At 39.0% G+C, this 7,945-nt stretch overlaps 1 long non-coding RNA gene and 1 other non-coding gene across 2 annotated transcripts; one reads left to right on the top strand and one right to left on the bottom strand.

Annotated features, from left to right (window-relative positions):
• The first annotated feature begins 1,006 nt into the window (after positions 1-1,006).
• LOC142165059 (small nucleolar RNA R71) lies at positions 1,007-1,113 on the top strand. The gene has a single exon (XR_012696073.1). It is a non-coding gene; the product is annotated as a small nucleolar RNA R71 (small nucleolar RNA).
• A 1,122-nt stretch (positions 1,114-2,235) lies between these two features.
• Positions 2,236-4,295, bottom strand: LOC107810494 (uncharacterized). The gene is made up of 2 exons (XR_001653665.2): positions 3,515-4,295; positions 2,236-2,821 (listed from the first exon to the last, which is right to left on the bottom strand). It is a non-coding gene; the product is annotated as an uncharacterized LOC107810494 (long non-coding RNA).
• Positions 4,296-7,945: the final 3,650 nt, after the last annotated feature.

Below are 7,945 nucleotides of genomic sequence, written 5' to 3'. Positions count from 1 at the left end.
TTTTTCTTTGCTTGTTCTCTCTTGTGCATGTTGTATTGTTACCTTAGTTAAACCTATTGAATCATATACCTCAATGGGTACTAGCACAAGTGTTTCAGTTGGTCGGCTTTCGCGAGCAATTTCTTGCTCTAGATCTAGATCTCTACCATTTCTTAGACTTACTGCCATAGGCTGTTTTGGGCCCTGCTCTTTTGAATTGACTTGTGTATTTGTAAGTAACGTCCCTTGGGGGCGATTATTCAAAGCCTTTGATATCTGTCGTAATTGAATCTCAATGCCTTTTATCGCTGATTCATGTGAGGCCACTCTCGCTTGCATTTTTCCATTGGACCCAATCATTTATTGCACCATTCCTTTAATTTCAGATAACCCATCATCTTATCTCACTATCTGTTGTTGTTGAGGCTATTGATAAGCTAGCTGCTGATTTTGCTGGTTGTATCTCTGTTGCCTTTGGTAAGGCACAACTTGACCTTGTGGTTACATAGCTCCAAGATTGTTGCTATTATTGTATTGTTGTTGTGCTGGTCTATATTGCTGATTCTGTTGCCCCCAATTCTGACCACCTTGCCTCTGTCCTCCATAGTTGGCCACATAGTTCATGTCTTCCTGATAGTGCTGGTTGTCACCTTTCGCACTCCAAGATCATACATATGATTGGTTAATGTATGGTGTACATAATCCCCCATTAGTCGTGTTAACTATGTGTACCTGCTGCTTTTGGCCTGATTCATCGATCTTTTTAGCGAGGATACTCATTTGTGTCATCAGAGTGGCCATATTTTTTGCTGTGGAGTTGTTTGGGTCCAAAGCCACTGAGTGAACTGCATGAGTGATCGTAGAGTCTCTTGTCATCCATCTTGAGTTTTGAGCCATTTTATCAAGTAGGATCTTGCATTCTCTGAATGATTTGCTCAAAAATGCTCTGTTTGTTGAAACATCAACATTGGCATTTAAGCTGTCTGCCAATCCCATGTAGAACCTCTGCCCCAACATTTGATCTGGAATGCCATGATGTGGACACTTAACCAACATACCTTTGAACCTCTCCCATGTTTCTTGTAATGTTTCTATTGGTCTCTGCCTGAAGCTCAATATCTCATCAATTTGTTTGATAATTTTATTGGGTGGGTAGAATTTTTTCAAAAATTGCTTGACTAATTCCTCCCAAGTAGTGATGGAGTTTATGGGAAGTGAATTAAGCCAAGTCTAAGCCTCTCCCATCACCGAGAATGGAAACAATAGAAGCGTTGTTGCTTCCGGTGTCACATTAGGTTGCCTTTGCGTGACACATATTGACGGGAAATTTTTCAAATGCTGCTGAGGATCTTCAATGTAAGACCCTGAGAACAGTCCCTTGTTCTGCAACAAATGTAGCATGTTGTTTGTGATTTGAAATGATTCCGCTTGTATCTGAGGGACTGCAATTGCTGTTGGCAGATTTTTGGCAGTGGGTTGTGCCCAATCATACAATGCTGCTTCTGGCACAAGAGGCACTACACCCTGATTGTTCGGGTCATTCGCATTGTTTCTGTTGTTGTTTGGATTTTCTATTCTGTCATCCATGTCTGGTTCGATTTGTTATGTTAAGTTCTGTTGCTGTTTGCCCTTCTTGTTTGCACGATTCAATGCCTTAAAAACTTTCTAAGGACTAAGCGGTCGTTGCAAATATATTCTAGTTAACAAGTCCGGAGTTGAATCCCACAGGGAATCAACCTATTAAGCACAGCTACTAGACTTGTACAAATTCATGCAATCAATCTTCAGAAATATTTAAATAACAAATCGGATGTTTACTACTAAAGATCTAGTTATGAAAATGCAGTAATTAATAACTAACTATGAACAAGTTGTAGACAAGATTTGCAATGATCTAAGGTTATGATTTCTCCTATTGTCGGAATCATTTTCGCTACATTTTCTATAAATTTTCCTAGGTTTTCTCTACCAATCATCAGCTCTCTGAGTGTCGTAATTCTCTCCCGAGTAACTACCACAATTTGCTAGACATATTCTTCCAAATTACGCTAGCTGACACTAAGTACGGCTCACTCGGATCGCACCAATCGTATTGATCCCTCATATATGTTAGGAGTGATGTTGTTCAACAACTACCTAGATATGCACTCTCTTCCGAGTAATACACACTAAATAGGCATAGTCGATTGAGAGCTCTTCAACCAATCACAATATAAAGGTAGTTGAACAAATAGAGAAAAAGCTACGACAAATCTATATTAACGTAACAGGAAAATCATTCTCCAATAAGTTCCATTAAAACCCTACATTAGAAGTTTAGCTACTCATACTCATAGTAACAATATCCCAAGTGATTTGCATAAATAAATTACAAAGTAAAGATGAAGGAATGTGGAAATCGATGATTCTATCTCCCAACGGGTATTCCACGAGCTATTCTTGCCCCCGGTTGCAAAACTCCTCCAAAAGTGGCGTTTAATGTCTATTTATATGTGTAAGAAAAGACATAAATTAGTCAAACAAGGAGACGAAATATGCCTTCAAAATCTGGATCAGGCTTTCCTCAGACCGTGTCTCGCGAGGTAAAATGCGAGATGAACCTCGCCCCAGACCATGCGACGCCTGCCTCCACGCGAGCTCAACCTCGCCTTATCCCTCGCGTCGCCTGCTCCCACGCGAGCTCAAAGGCTCGCCACGCCAGCTCTAACGCGAGCTCAGTAGCTAGCTTCGCCAGCTTCCTCATTTTTCCGCTGCTCACTTCTTTCTTCCTTTTTTTCAACTATTTTCGAGCACGCTTTAGACTTTAAATATTTCTTTTGCTCTACTTTCATCTCCAATGTACCTACACATAAAATAGACTATATTATGCGTAAATAAACTGTAATTTAGCATTAACGCACCTAAAATGCAAGGTAAATAATGTGCTAAAATATGGAATTATAACCACACATTAATCAACCATACCTTTTCATCCCACTATTTTTTTTTTTTTGCATAATTTGCAAGAATTTTTGCTAAACTATGAGAGCGAAAGAGAAGAGATAGAAGAAGAAATACAAGGAGAGAAAAGGGGAGGGAAGCCAAAATAAGCGAGTAATTTTTTTGAGAGAGAATATATAAGAGAGTAGTTTTTTTACGATTTGGCTATATAATGCCAATTGTTTGAGGCTATCTTTGCCAAATCTAATATAAGGCTAAAAAATACCAATTCCTATTATGTGTTGTTATAGGATGCTAATTTTTCTTTAAAGATACCATGTTTAACCCTTTTAATCCCTAGATACTAATTCCAATTGAGAGGAAACAGTGAAGCTATACGACAAAAACTAACTACTTAAAGCTACAAACATTCAGAAGTAAAAAGAATAGCTTTAACCCCAGTGTCATTATTATTTATCTAACTCAAAGCAACTAATCAGATAGTATCAAGATAATGGATTAACTAATCAAAATAACGACCAAACTTCCTCTAATACTAACAACAACAAATTTGAATTTTTAAGTAAACCCAGTTCGAGTTATGGAATCAACTTACACATAGATATAAACCTAATGCAATAATCATTCAACCAAAATCCATGAATCAAACTAGGAAGACATGATACATGTGTAAAAGAACGGATCTTTATTGCCGAATTCGAATTTTAAAGCTTTGCAACTCAACAAACGGACCAAACACCAGTGACCACGATCGGAAACCAGTGACAGCAACCTCGAACTCAACTCTCGAACCCCTTTTAGCTTCAGCTGAGGGAACCCATTTTTTACTGATTTTTGGTGATTGTCTTGGGCCGTTTCCGGGGTGTTTTCTGATGGAAGAACCGCGGCTGTTATGGGGGTCGTTTTTGGGGCTTCTAGATGGAAGATTTTGGTGGCTTAACATATGGTTATGGGGACTAATTAATAGTGGAAGAAGGTGGTCGTTTCACGGTGTTAAATTGCTGGTTATTTGGTGAGTTTTATGGCTGAAACTTGGTGCTTGGGAAAGAAGGCTGCTTTAATAGTATTTTGGGTGAAGTTTCATGGAGGAAAATAGTGTTTGGGAAGAAGGAGGATTTCTGCTTTTTCTTAAGCTGCTGCGCCTCTTTTCTTTCTAGCTCTCTTGCTAGCTAAAGATGAAGATTATTCCTAGCGTTCCTTTTTCGTTCCTTTCTTTTCCGTATTTTTATCTGTCTAGGTCTAGTGGGGTAAAATATGAGAAAGAAGTTTTATAGGTATAAGTGTATATGTGCAGGGAGGTTTTATGTTGTGCTTCTCGTTTGGTACGAAAAATAAGGGATAATTAAATTCAGGATTAAATTTAAGATGAACTTATTTCATATTTGGTTGGGATAAAATTATGGTATAACTAATGGAATTAGTTATCCGAAGATTGTAATATTTTTTTATCCCTATAGAATAACTAATTTCAGAATAACTAATTATGGAACAATTTGTTTCCCAATAAAACGACTCCTTAGCGTAAGGAGAAGGAAACTTTAGGGAGGAATATTATGGAATATGCCTATTGGATAAAAAGAAATAATCATAGTGGAGCTTCCTAGAAGGTGTATAGGAAGGAATAGGAGTGATTAAGTGGCATATTATTTTTTAAAAATCCTATCCTTACTAAATTAAAATACCCAAAGTAGGAATAATAATTAGTTAATTTTAATCTGAAATTTATTAAAGAATAATTCGAAAACGCTAACTTACTAAAATTGAAAGAAGACAATATTTTTGGTGATTTTTTAATTTTCTCAAACAAAGCTTGTTGAAATTTTTATCTTAAGAACTTGAACTACTCTCTCTCTCTCTCTCTCTCTCTCTCTCTCTATATATATATATATATATATATATATATATATATAAAATTTATTTTTATCCATATATATATTAAATATCAAAAACTCTAAAAATGTAAATATCTTTTGTGGTTTTATAAACTAAACCTACTAAAAATTAAAATAAAGGTTAAAATATCAGGAGTAAACTTAACAAATATTTAAATATAAAAAAGGCATAAAAATTCTAAATATGTTTAAAAATTATGTGCTCACAAACAGCTGGTTTGGATGATTGTTAAATATTGTTCCATAATGTATCATCTTGTACTGTATTATTTTGCAAATATAATGTTGGATCTATTACATGTTTTGATACCATTTAGTAACATCATTATTATTTGATTTGACTGTATCATATTTTGTCGCAACTGATAAGTTTATTAAAAGGAAAACTCATAAATAAAAATAAAAGGCAAAACAAAAAGCATAAGCTTCAAAAGAAAATATTATGAAAAAAAGTCTTGATCCCGTAAAACCCCCTCAATAGTTAGCCCAAATGACCATCAGAAGTATACTTACACAATACGTGCAGAAGTGTAGCAGAAGTACGTAAATCAATGCATACCCAGTAAGTATCTAGCCTAACACCGCTGAAGTAATGATGTGGGGTCGACATTAACACTTACTAGTGATCCAATGAATCAATATATTAAATTATAAAGCACAACAACAATAAAGAGGTAAGAACTGTAACTAACAAAAAATTTCCAACATTATGACAATATAAATTTCTCTTAGTGTAGTTATATTTTTTTTCTTTTCGTTTTTAGGAACAAACATATTTGTAGGTATATTCGGCAAGTCGTACACTGCATTGCGCGTCACCTAGTCCCTAGAGAGCTTGGCCAGGCGGAAAGCCTCGTGTCGCCTGATGGAAAGCTTGCATGGGAGCTCGCCTCGCGAGGGAAAAGGCAAGGTGCATGCCGCGTGGAGCCTCGCATCGCACGACTAAGAGCTCGCGTTGGAGCTCGCCTCACGAGGGGTAAAGCGAGGCAGCAACCTCGCGTCACCAGGTAAGTGCATTTTTCGATTTATTTTAACTTTTTTCCTTTATTTCTTTTAACCCCCTCCCTTAAAACCTAACCTAAACGCCCAAAACCTCACTTCTCACAAAAAGCACACAACCTCACTGCTCACGCCAAGAATACTTCAAACCCCCCCCCCCCTCACAACCCAATTGAAGACAAGCACTATTCTACTCTTTCCTTCACCTGCAATAGCAATTCAAGGGCAATCCCTCCTCTTAAACATCTAAGGTATGATTTCTACCTCCATTCTTTGGCAATTTCGATTTAGGTGAATGCATGTCATTGGAAAAAAAATGGGTTGTTCTTCATTGTCACAATGTGTTTTGTGTCCCAAACCCATGAACCCCATAGGAATGGTGTTGTTATTGTGTGAACAAGTGGTAGCATAGAACCCCCAAGCCGATTTGGGAGGGTGAGGTAATCCCTCATCCCTACAAGCACCCCCATGGCACTAGTGCATGCTAAGTGTTTGTCATAATGCCTCAAAGGCATTCCTTGTCCCCATTGGAGCCCGAGTCTCTAGGATTGTAAGACTAGTGCTATGTAGCCATGCACCACTTTAAAATTTTAAGTGTAGGGTGGCTCACCGATAGCCCGATACTTAAAAATTGGAGGAAGCACCCATGTGTCATTGCTTGATTCTCATGCTAAGAAAAGATGAGGCGAAGTCTGAGTAACCTCAAAAATGGTTGAAAATCATATGTTGAACTCTTAAGTGTGGGGTGGCAAGATCATGTTTCGAAATGTTGCAATGCAGCTTAAACTGATTAATGCTCACTTGTGTAGGTACTAATATACCTCCAAGAAAGGACACCGGTAAAGGAAAGGCCACATCCACTGCTCTGTCTAAGGCTAAGGCTCCCTCCGCACCCCCACTGAAGAAGAGAAAAGGGGGGAAGCTACTTCCAGTTAGGGTGAAGGACTACGAGCAGTTGCAGCTATTGCAGCCACTCGTCTACAACCTCAGGGCCAACAAGAATTTGGAATCAAGAGCAGACCCCCACATGTGAAGGACTGGTACAAGCATTGTAGGCCGAGACATATACATCCAGAATCTGATATTCATGAGCGTCGCCTACAAGCCAAGTACCAAGCAATTTGGAGAGGTATTCGTGATATGGGGTTGAGCTATTTGTTCAAAAACTATGGAGATATCAATGTCAATCTTGTGAGGGAGTTTTATGCCGATTTTCACCCAGAGGATTCTGAGAAGCTGGTGCCTATTTAGGGAAGGTTGATCGATTTTTCAGCCTCGGCGATATGCAATTTCTTAGGTGCATTGGATGTTCCCCAGGGACCCTTGGACAATTTCATCATCTTTCCTACTTATCAAGAGCTAAGACACACTCTTTGTGGGATCAACTCTGTGGCGACTTGGGTGCGGGATAAGAAAACTAATCGCCATAGGGAATTCCCAAAGAAGAATATGAAGGCAGAAGCGCAAGTATGGTTGAAATTGATTAATACACGGCTCATACCCGTGAAAGGACTTGCGTGTTATATTTATTAATAATGGGACAAAGGGTGAATGTGGGCCACTTGATCCGTTACCAGATGACCCAAGTGCGAACTAGCAAGAAAATTGATCGAATGCCCTTTTGCAAACATGTTAACACAATACTTGCGACAAAAGGAGGTGGAGGAGGAGAAAGTGTTCGATCACATCATTGATCCATCCCTAAGACGAACGGACCCCACAAATGTCCGGGCTAAGGAGGAGAATACCACAACTTCACTGACAGAGGCTGAGTGCAATGCGCGCGATGGTAGCTTTATCACCTATTTATATGGGATGATGGACTTGCAGCTTCGGATTGGGGGACGGTCGGCCACTACGGAGGAGAGGGCCATATTAGAGGTGCGATTCCCACTAAATGCTCATGCTTAGCAGTTGGTTGGGCTAGGTAATGGATACAGACACTCAGATGATGAGGATGTCAACACACCGGAGCAATCCGAGGCCGAGCCGGATCAGTCAGATGAGGAGGAGGAGGAAGCACAAGATGAGGAGTGGGCAGCCTCAGAAGAGGAAGGCGATGACGCAGCTTGATCAGGGAGTTTTCATACACCCTACTCTCCTTTTTCTTGTTGTATCATCTGGTGTATGCACTG

This window comes from Nicotiana tabacum, chromosome 1 (assembly GCF_000715075.1).
Source record: "Nicotiana tabacum cultivar K326 chromosome 1, ASM71507v2, whole genome shotgun sequence".
Classification (NCBI taxonomy): domain Eukaryota; kingdom Viridiplantae; phylum Streptophyta; class Magnoliopsida; order Solanales; family Solanaceae; genus Nicotiana; species Nicotiana tabacum.
This window is presented reverse-complemented; position numbering and strand designations above follow the sequence as displayed.